Below are 11,821 nucleotides of genomic sequence, written 5' to 3'. Positions count from 1 at the left end.
CCAGTGCCCTAGCGATGGGTAACCTAGTGAGAAGTTACGATTCTCGCAACTAGGAGCCCTAGACCCGGGGGAAAAATTATAAAATAATTTTTAGGACTCTAGAGAAGGGTCATTGAGGTTTTTATGACATTAGAATGCCAAGGAAATGCTTAGAAAAATTTTTCAATCGGTACAGACAATTTTGGCCCGGTAAGCCAAATGGAGGGCATTTTGGTCATTTCGTCTTCAGAGATGATTTTTGACCAACTTGTCCATTTATGCAAGTGAATTATATGACATAAAATATGAATAAATATTAATGAAAATTTATTTAAAAATGAATAAGCAATGAAAGAAAAGTAAATGGAAATAATGGGATTTATTACCTCATGCTTATGTAAGCATGAGGTAATTAAAAATGCTATGGCCAATCACATTAAAGCAAGACAATTAAAATTCAATAAAAAGGGATAAATGAGGCAGAATTCTAGAAAATTTCAGCAGCCCTTTCTCTCTTCAAAAACGTCACCCATGCTCTCCCATTGTCCACCATAACCAAGCTTTACCAAGCTTGATTTTCTTGGTTTTTACCCAACTAAAGCCTAAGTTCCCAACACAAATTCTTGTTCTTTCCTCTTAGTAAAGCTTTTGGGAGCAAAAAGAAATCAAAAGGAAGAGTTCTTACAAGCTTGAGATTAGCTCCATTAAAGGTTAGTGTCAATTAATGCTTTAAACTTGTATATGCATCATTAGGAGTGTGAATTGATCCATTGATTTTATGTGTTTGAAAAGTTGAAATGGTAGAGCTAGGGTTTGGACCCAAAATTGAGATGTTGATCATGTGATGATGGAAGTAGGCTTTAATGGTCAATTAGTGACCATTTGGTTTGGTTTGAACCAAAAATGAAGTGAATTGGGTTGTGGGATTTGAGGTTGGAGTGGCTGCCTTGTGTGACCTGCAGGTGTGGCTGTGAGTCCACCCTGTTTGGACAGCCATAACTTAAAATTGTAGAGGTTCAATTGGTGTTTGGCTAATTGGACATGAAACTAGACACATAATGGCACAACTTTGATGAAGAAACCATGCCCAGAAAACCAAACCAACTTGACCAAAAGCTTACCCTAATCCGGGTGACCTGCAATCTGCCTGGGCAAAATAACCAAATGAACAGTATTTGGTCATTTGGCCATAACTCAATGTAGCAAGGTCCAATTGACCTGAAATTTTACCAGCAACAAGGTGACATATATACCAACAACTTTCATGAAGAAACTTGACCCAAATTATGATCATAACTTAGTCAAATTGCCAACCAAACTTAGGTTACCAAATCTGGCAGAACCAGTTTTGCCCAGATTTTTGGAATCTACCCAATCCGGCCAGTTATGGTTTTTAGGCCATAACTTGAGCTACAAAACTCCAAATGGAGTGATTCAAAAAAGGAAATTCAACTAGACAAAATGAGGAACAACTTTTATGTTTACCATTTTTCCAAATTCCCACTGCAACAGTAACTAATGAAACAGTAAACCCAAGGCTTGAAAATTGAAAATTCTGTCCAATTCACATTAAGCTTAGAGATGGTATTGGCAACCAATACCAACAAGTTTAAAATACAAAATGTGGTATGTTGATAATATTTAAACTAAATTACCTATTGTCAATGCAAAAGTCAACATTTTGGTTGACTAATGAAAGGAATAGTGGTGATAAAAATTTCAATTTCAAAGAATTACACAAATTAAAGGTGTTAAATGCCCTAGTAGGCCTAATGTGATTGGTTTGGATAGGTTGGCATGCCAATAGGGTTCTGTTAGCAGTACTGCATATGGCTTTATGCCATTCTGTATTTCATGGCTTCCCATGCCATTCTGTGACATAATAGCCCTTGGCTATGATATTGAGTTGTTATACTCGGGTTTAATCCTCGATAATTATCACAGCTTATTAGCTGTTCTGTTGCACATCGGGAGACACAATGTGACCGATGGTGTGATGGTCTGAGGTACTTAGTACCCAGTACCAGTTTACCCGTTTATCTAGTCCAGTCAACTAGTATAGATTACTCGGGCAATGTTAATAAATCTTACCAAACTTAAATCGAATAATACTGCAATAAATATCAGAAATTAAGTCTACCCAAAAATGTAAACATACATTCTGCATATTTATTATATTTATTTTATTTTATTTTATATTGTCACCACTAAGCAGAATTGCTTAGCGCGTCGCTTTTGCCACGCAGTATCGAGACATAGCCAGGAGTCCAGCAGGCCGCATACAGGGTGAGCCTTCATATCTGCACTCAGAGTTCAGAGTCACCTCACATTGCAGTGCATTTGGTAGGACATTAGGCCACTTTTGATATTTTGATATTTTGATATTTTGTATTTTGTAACCTTCTGTAATGTATATTATAAATTCATGTAATTATGCTTTGATGTAAGTATCTATGAAATATGTTCAGTAATAAATTGAGCATTTTTCATTGAGTTGACTGTGTTTTGAATTGAATTGAATTTTGAGATACTGAAGTGAATTGAGAAATTGTTGAAAATGTATTGTAGTTTGATTAAGAATAATGTGATGATATTATTGGGAGTATTTTTAACAGGTTCAGAAGAACTGTTTTTCCAATTTATAGCCGGCACTCTGCCGGATTTTCTATAAAATTTGCGAAAAAATTTAGATTTATCAAAAATTATAAATAAATGAATTAAAAGGGATTAATTGAAATTGAAACATGAATTGGTGTTCCGACACACTGAGTGGCATAACTTGCTCGGCTACACTGTAGACGGGTAAGGGGTGTCACAATATTGAAAATATTTCTTACTTTGACTATCCATGCTGGAAATATCTTTGACATTTTGACTTTATTCTGAGAGGGTAGTATCAAATATAAATAATTTAAATTTAAAAGAAAAAGATATATGCCATTAAAAAGAATAAGTGTTTACAAGACACAATTTCATGATATGCTCTAGGGCATATTACTAACAGTTAATAGAAGCACAAAGAAGAGAATGAATTTTACAAGAGGATGATTTTGTGCAAGGCAAGGAAAATAATTTTTTTTATATAAAATTAAATAAAGATAAAGATTCTGCATATCTATTTAAAAAGAAAATCATTATATTAGATATACAGAAAGTTGTAAAGCTATCAATACTTATTAAAGACGACAAAGAAGATAAAGAATGAAGAAAAAGATTAAAGTCGAAAAAGGATGAAAATTTTAATATTTTATATAATTTTGATAGTAGAGTTTAATTCAAATAATGCCTTTCATACAAACTATCTTTCATATATATTATACATTTTAATTATTATTTTTTATTGTCTCTAATCAATTCAATTTTTTTTTCAACCAATTGAGTACTTTTATTAAATTCAAGGAGTTGAATTTGTCTTCTTTATAGTAAAGAAATTAAATATTTTCACTTTTAATTTTAGTAATTAATAAAATTTTATTTTTTACCCATAAAATTAAGGGGAAATTATCAAAAAAATTCTAAATTTTAGAAAATTTTTCAGTTATGCCCTATACTTTAAAAATTACCAATTAAACCCTAAACTTTGAAAAGTTACATAATTATACCTATTGTTACTCAGTCTGTTAAGTGACTAACGAAAATGCCATGTCAAATGCCACGTTATGCCAATTGTAAGATAGAATTGCACAATATTCAACAATATAGGATTTAATTAGTAATTTTTAAAGTATAGGGTATAATTGCAAAAATAAAAATTTAAAGCGTGAATTTTTTTGGTAATTTCTCTAAAATTTACTCATAATACATTTTAATTTATACAAAATTTCAAATTACTTTTAAAATTGAGAGTTTAATAATTCAATATGAATTAATATGATTAACTTGAAAATGTTTGAATACGAAAATATGATAAATTAGTGGTTAAATAAAAAAAATGAAAAAAGAGAAACATAAAATGGCATAAAAAGAAGTAATAATGAAAAATTTATAATATCTAAATATTAATAGGGAATTCATCTCAAACATAAATGAATGGTAAAAAATTGATTCATATAGCCAACTTTAATTAGTTAGGGAAACTTTAATTATTATATAACTTTTAGGACAAATATTTAAGAAAATTTTATTTTTTGATTTTTAGATCATGCTAAGGATGACAAATATATAAAGTACTCATGAAAATCATCATATTCGAATCTAATTAATATTTAAATATTTAAATTTATTTCAAACCCAATTATATTACCTAAATAAAATTCAAATCTTGTTAAATTTATATATCTTTAATAATTTAAATAAATATATTTATAATTAATAATTTATATTTTAAAATTTAATAATCTTAAAAAATTTCCATAAAACCTGTTTTTTCTATTTTTTTAATTATACTTTGTATTTTAAAAATTATAAATTAAATTTTATACTTTTAAATATTTTACAACTCTATCATCCTATTAGTGATGATGTAAAAATAAATTATGAAATACTTTCGATACGTGTATATCCTCACTCATAGTCGTAGATTTGACGCTTTTAAATCTAAAGAATAACTTTTTTTTTTATGAGTGATAATGTATTACATTGAATGCATATATATAAAATAAAATTTTAAAATATTTTAAAATTAATTAAATAGTACCAAAATTTTTTTAAAATTATATATAAAAAAATTAAATCACGGATTCTAAGCCTGTTAAAAAAGCTAATTCAATTAAAAAATATCCAGTCATTTTTCACCGCTGGACTTCTCTCGTTTGCAGTGGCGGTGAATTGATGCTTGTCGTCTCACCTTCTTATTTGGTTTTGTTAGCATAATTACAGCAATTAGCATGATTATAGGAAATTTGTGTAGCATAATTACAACAATTAGCATAATTATAGGAGATTTGTGTAGCATAATTATAGCAATTATTATTCTTGTCCAAATTAGTTCATATTCTCATGTATAAATAGATGTAACATCTCTGTAAATGAGACACAGACAAATATACAATCCTTTCTTTCATTACTTGTATTCTTTCTTTTAACATGGTATCAGAGCCATAAAGCTTTTATTTCTAGTTCTTTTTGGGTCTCTCTGCTCTCTCTACAACCTGTTCTGGTTCATTCTTTCATACCTATTATTATACCTTTTTTTTTTCCTCATCTTGTTATCAATGGAGAAATCTGATATTTCAAAACCTATTGCAACAGTTCTGACTGGTTCCAACTATAATCTTTGGGTTCAAGGAATGAAAAGTTTTTTGATAGGTCGCAAGCTTTGGCGTATTGTTACCGGAGATATCAACTGCCGACAAGAGAACGATGAAACCGATGCAAAATTCTTGGCCGTCTTGAGGATTGGGATAGTAAAAATCATCGATCATCACCTGGTTACGCAAAACCTCTGTCTCGTCAATCCACATCCAGTATGCTAATTATGACTATGCCAAAGAAATCTGTGATTTTTTGGCTAAGCGGTATCAGACCACTGGACATGCCAACTATTATCTTTTGTGGACTACTCTTCAGAATCTGAAACAAGAAGCGAGTCAATCTGCGGAATGATTTTCTTGCCTGAGTCCAACCTATTTGGAATCAAATATCTCAAGCCAAAATCAGTGAAGATCATCTTCATCTCATTCAAGTTCTAATGGCTCTTCGCTCAGAATATGAGGCCGTTCGAGCATCCCTGCTACATCGAAATCCACTCCCATCATTGGAAACTGCTATTCAAGAGATTATTTTTGAAGAGACTCGTCTCGGTTTGGATAAAGCTCCTCAATTTGAAGCTGCTCTTGCAACTACTAGATCCTCACATCAGAAATCTGGCAATCAACTCTGTAAGAATTGTAATCAAATTGGTCATGCTTTTGCATATTGTCCTACTATAAAATGCAAATATTGTCATGGTTACGGTCATATTCTTGAACATTGTCCCACACGTCCTCCAAGACCAAAAGGAGGGCATTATAAATTCAAGAATGTCTCAAAGCCTGGATCTTCCTCTCACATCGCTGTTCTTTGCATCGAGGGCTCTACTGCCATCACCATGAGTGATCTTGAGGCACTATTCAAACAGGTTATCTCTTCTAATTCTCCTGCTGCCATGTCTGCCACTCCGGGTAATTCTTATTGGCTTTTTGACTCTGCATGTTGTAATCATATGACCACTAATCTTAAATTCTTGTCTTCTCAGAAACCTGTATCTTCCTTACCACCAATCCATACTGCAAATGGTACTAAAATGAACATCACACATACTGGTCATGTGTCTACCTCAAATCTTCATCTCCCTGACACTTATTATATCCCTAATTTGGCACTCAATCTTATTTCTATTGGTCATTGTGTGAAAAAGGACTAAATGTTATTTTTCTCACCATGGTGTCCAGTGCAGGATCCACAAACGGACATGATTCTTGGGAAGGGTCGCAGAGTGGGTCGATTATTTGAGCTTACATCTTTACATCTTCCTCGTAGATTTGTGTCTGCAGCTACAATCCCTAATTCCTCCATTCACCACTGGCATCTTCGTCGTGGTCATGCTTCTACCCCTACAATTCAACCTTTAATGTCTCGTGGATTATTAGGATCTACTAAGTTTGAGTCATTTACTTGTTTAAATTGTCAGCTTGCAAAACAACTGCATTATCTTTTTCTCATAATAATACTACTTGACACTCCTTTTGGTTTAATTCATTCGACATTTGGGGTCCTTCTCCTATTTCTTGATAAATGGTTTTCGTTATTTTGTAATATTTATTGATGATTATTCTCGGTTTACTTGGATATATTTTTGAAACATCGATCCGAGTTATCACAAATTTACATTACATTTGCAAAAATGATTAAAACTCGATTCTCTTGTGACATTAAAATTCTCCAAATGACAATGCCATGGAATATCGGGATTCTTCTTTACTTGATTTCTTAGTCAACAAGGCACCGTTGTTCAACGTTCTTGTCCTCACACCTCTCAACAGAATGGGCGAGCCGACGCAAGCATCGCCATATTCTTGATTCTCAGACGTACTCTTCTTCTTTCTCGCCTCATGTCCGTAAAAATTTTGGGGAGAAGCGACTCTTCATCTTTATATTATTAATCGTCTTCCTACCTTGGTTCTTCATAATTTATCTCCTTTTGAAAAGTTGTTTGGACAACCTCCTGACTATTCCATCCTTAAACCTTTTGGATGTGTTTCTTTTGTTCTTTTACAACCTCATGAACATACCAAATTAGAACCCTGTGCTCGTCTATGTTGTTTTCTTGGTTATGGCATTGAACACAAAGGGTATCGTTGTTGGGATCCTGTTTCTAATAAGTTACGCATCTCTCGTCATGTTACCTTTTGAGAAAATACTATGTTCTCTTCTCTTTCCAAATTTCATCACTCTGTTAATACTGACTCTCTATTTTTCACTGACTCCTCCAAAGAGTTGTTTCCAAGTCCTGATCCAGGTGATTGTGATGTGCTCAATATTAGCCCAACTACACCTGCCCCTGTTGAATCGGCATCAGTTGTTGATCCAGTACCTGCACCTGCATCTCCTCCTAGCACTACTCTTCGTCGTTCTACCCGTGTAAGAGAAACTCCTCATTATCTTTCTGATTTTCACTGTTACTCTATTATTGCAACCCTTCATGAGCCTCGTTCTTATCGTGAGGCAAGTACTGACCCTCTTTGGCAGCAAGCTATGACTGACGAACTTCAAGCTTTAGAGAAAACTCATACTTGGGATTTAGTTGATCTTCCACCAAACAAGACCCCTATTGGTTGCAAATGGATTTACAAAATCAAGACCCGTTCTGATGGAACTATTGAATGCTACAAAGCTCGCTTAGTAGCCAAAGGGTACACTCAAGAGTATGGTATCGACTATGAAGAAACTTTTGCTCCAGTGGCCTGATTAACATCTATTCACAATCTCTTAGCTATTGCTGCAGTTCGTAAATGAAAACTTTTACAGATGGATGTCAAAAATGCTTTTCTTCATAGTGATTTAACGGAAGAGGTTCATATGCATCCTCCTCTTGGTTGTCATTCTCCTCATAAGGTTTGCAAACTTCGGCGAGCCTTATATGGATTAAAACAAGCTCCCAGGGCCTGGTTTGCCAAATTTAGTTCCACTCTTACTCAACTTGGTTTCTCTCTAGTCCACATGAGTGTGCATTATTCACTCGCCAACCAGCGGTGGTATTGTTCTTCTGTTGCTTTATGTTGATGATATGATAATAACAGAGATGATTTATCCGGTATTTTAGAGTTACAACATTATCTCAATCAACATTTTGAAATGAAAGACACAGGTTCTCTCACTATTTTTGGGTCTTGAAGTTTCTCAAAATTCGATGGCTATTATCTATCTCAAGCCAAGTATGCATCCGACTTACTTTCTCAGCAGGCATCATCGATAGCAAAACAAGATCAACCCCATTGGAGCTCAATTGCAAACTCACACCTCTTGATGGCACTCCTCTTGATGATCCTACTTTATATCGATGACTTGTCGAGTCTTGTTTATCTCACGATTACTCGACCGATATTTCCTATGTTGTTCATCTGGTCAGCCAGTTTATGTCTGCTCCTCGCTCAACTAATTTATCTGCAGTAAATCGAATCCATCGTTATATAAAAGGCACTATTTATCATGGTTTGCACTTTTCTCGCTACCTCCTCCCTAGTATTATCCGCTACTCGATGCCGATTGGGTGGTGATCCGGCGATCGTCGCTCTACAATCAAGTTATTGTTTCTTCTTGGGTAATTCTCTTATCTCTTGGCGTAGCAAAAGCAAATCGTTGTTGCACGTTCTAGCACAGAATCTGAATATCGTGCTCTTGCTGATGCTACATCTGAATTACTTTGGTTACGGTGGTTATTAACTGATTTGGGTGTCACTCATTCTTCTGCCACAATGCTTCATTGCGATAATAGAAGTGCCATACAGATTTCTCATAATGATGTATTTCATGAGCGTACCAAACACATCGAAATTGATTGTCATTTTGTACGTCATCATGTTGCTCATGGCACCATATGTTTGATTCCTGTCTCCTCTGTCAGCCAAACCGCTGATATATTCACCAAAACGCATTCTCCCACTCGCTTTCAGGATCTCTTAAGCAAACTCAAGTTGGCACCTGTGCTACCACCTTGAGTTTGAGGGGGGGTGTTAGCATAATTACAGCAATTAGCATGATTATAGGAAATTTGTGTAGCATAATTACAACAATTAGCATAATTATAGGAGATTTGTGTAGCATAATTATAGCAATTATTATTCTTGTCCAAATTAGTTCATATTCTCATGTATAAATAGATGTAACATCTCTGTAAATGAGACACAGACAAATATACAATCCTTTCTTTCATTACTTGTATTCTTTCTTTTAACAGGTTTCATGCACGTCCATTGTACAAGACACTCAAGAGGACATTCTAATTGTTTACACATTCACAAAAGGAAATTCTAGTTGTTTCTTACTTTATTTATTAATATTTAAAAGAAAGTAGCTTAATTAATTTAATAATAATAAAATAACAAAATTAATTTAATAAAATTTAATTAAATAATAAATAATAATTTTATTAATAAATTTAAGACCTATTGATCAAATAAATTTAAATATTTATGTTAATTATTGATTATATTCAAAATTCTTAATTTTAAACAGTTCAATCATAATTTTTAAAATTAAAAAATTTTTATTCAAAATTTAAAAATTAATTTAGAAATTTTAATTTTTTATACCTAAATTGTCATGCATCATATTATGTCATTTTTTTTAATTTTATTTATTTAATTCATCTCTCTCTCCCCCTCAGTCTTTCTCTCTCCCTCTCTCTCTTAGTGTACAATCTCTGCTCTTTTGTTTTTCTAACTAGAAAATTTATAATTTTTATTTTTTAATTTAATTTTTAATTACATTCTAAATAAAATAAATTATTACTATTAAATTAATTTTCAACTAAAATATATCTCTTATTTAATTTAATTTATAAAATTTTTTATCGAATATAATAATAAATTTTTAATTAATTTATAGTGTAATTAATTAAAATATCTATTTAATTCTTTTTATACATATACTAATAGTAGTTTCTATGATTACTTCCATTAAAATATAATAAAATTATTTTATTTAAAAAATAATTTAAATTTGATTAAATTTTTATATTTTATCTTATAATTTATATATCTAGATTATAGAAAATATATTAGATTAATAAAAAAATAATATTATTCAAAAAATATATAAGTATAATTTTTTATTATTAATATAATAAAAAAATATATTAAATTACTAATAATGAATTAAATTATTTAATTTTAATAATAATGAAAATATATAGCATTACTATTAATTAAAATAATATTTTATTATATTATTTTTAAAAATATTATATCTTTAAATTTTTATAAAGTGTAACTTTTTTTTATTAACATGATATATTTTTTATAAAATATTTTTTTCACAAAAATATTATAAATTTATAATATAAGATAAATATATTTCATAAAAATTAAATTTTAAATATCATTATTTTTTATTAATATGATAAATATTAAAAATATATAATATTTTTCAAAAGATAGATTCCATAATTTTAATATTGTAACTTTATTTTTTGTAATCATCTTTACTTGTTATTAAATTTTCGATGTAATCATATTTGCATTCTATTTTTGAAATTCTATTTCTATATAAAAATATAGTTGAGAGATAATTTCTATATAAAAATTTAGATATTTAATTAAAATTTGAAAATATTTCTAATATATTACAATTAAACACTAAATTTAATTGCAATAAATGTGTTTAAAAATATTTCACTTTCCTTTAAAGTAACTGCCATTAATATTTTTAAATTAAAAATTAGATAACCTCATAATGAATAAAAATTATATTTTGTAATTATTACTTTTTAATTATTTAAATTTAAAAGATCAAAACAATTAAGGATTGTATTTAAAAAATTAAATTATAAAATAATTATATATTATAACTATTTAAGAAATATAAAAAAAAAAATTATCATCAATAAATTGAATTAAAATTTACTACTTGGTATAAGTGTGATAGATTTAAAATTCTACATCCTCTTAAATTTATTTTACAAACATCTAAATTGCCTCTTCATCAGGAAGTAAAAATGGAACATATATAAAATTAGCATATGCGTTTAATGGATATAATTAATAAATTAATCTAATTAACTCTTAATTTTGCTTATCTCTTGTAACACCCCTAATTTTTAAATTTATTATTTTTGGGTAAATATTGATATTTTATTTTATTTGAATTTTAGGAAATTATTTGAAATTTTTCGAATTTTAGAAATCGGATTCGATTTTCCAAAAATATAAACTTTGATGATTTTTAAAAATTAATTTAAAGATCACGTAGCAAAACTAAAAATATATTTCGAGTCTACGCATTTTTCTGAGTTTTCTGGAATTTTTTCAGAATTTTTGGACCTCGTTTTCGGTCCCAAGGCAGAGTAAAATTCAAAATTTTGTATTCTGAATCGAACCGGCCGAATCGAATCGAACCGGACCGGATCGGACCGATCGAATCGGACTGGCTTCTTTCTTTTTCTTCCTCCCCGCACGCATCCCGACCTTCCTCCCTTTCTCTCCCGTTTTCTCTCCCATCCCTCCTCCCTCCTCCCTTTGCCGCGCCGCTGCCACCCCAGCTCGCCGACGCGCCTCCCCAGCCACCTGCCCTCGCCAACCACCGCCTGGAATGCCGGCAAAAGGCGCCCGAAGCAACGCAACGAGCAAGCGCGCCGCTTCGTCTTCCCGGCCGAAATCAGGTCTATCCGGCCACCAATCGGACCGGGTCTTGTATCTAAATCCAT

The sequence above is a fragment of the Hevea brasiliensis genome, chromosome 5 (genome assembly GCF_030052815.1).
Source record: "Hevea brasiliensis isolate MT/VB/25A 57/8 chromosome 5, ASM3005281v1, whole genome shotgun sequence".
Taxonomy (NCBI): domain Eukaryota; kingdom Viridiplantae; phylum Streptophyta; class Magnoliopsida; order Malpighiales; family Euphorbiaceae; genus Hevea; species Hevea brasiliensis.
Note: the sequence above shows the minus strand (reverse complement) of the source record.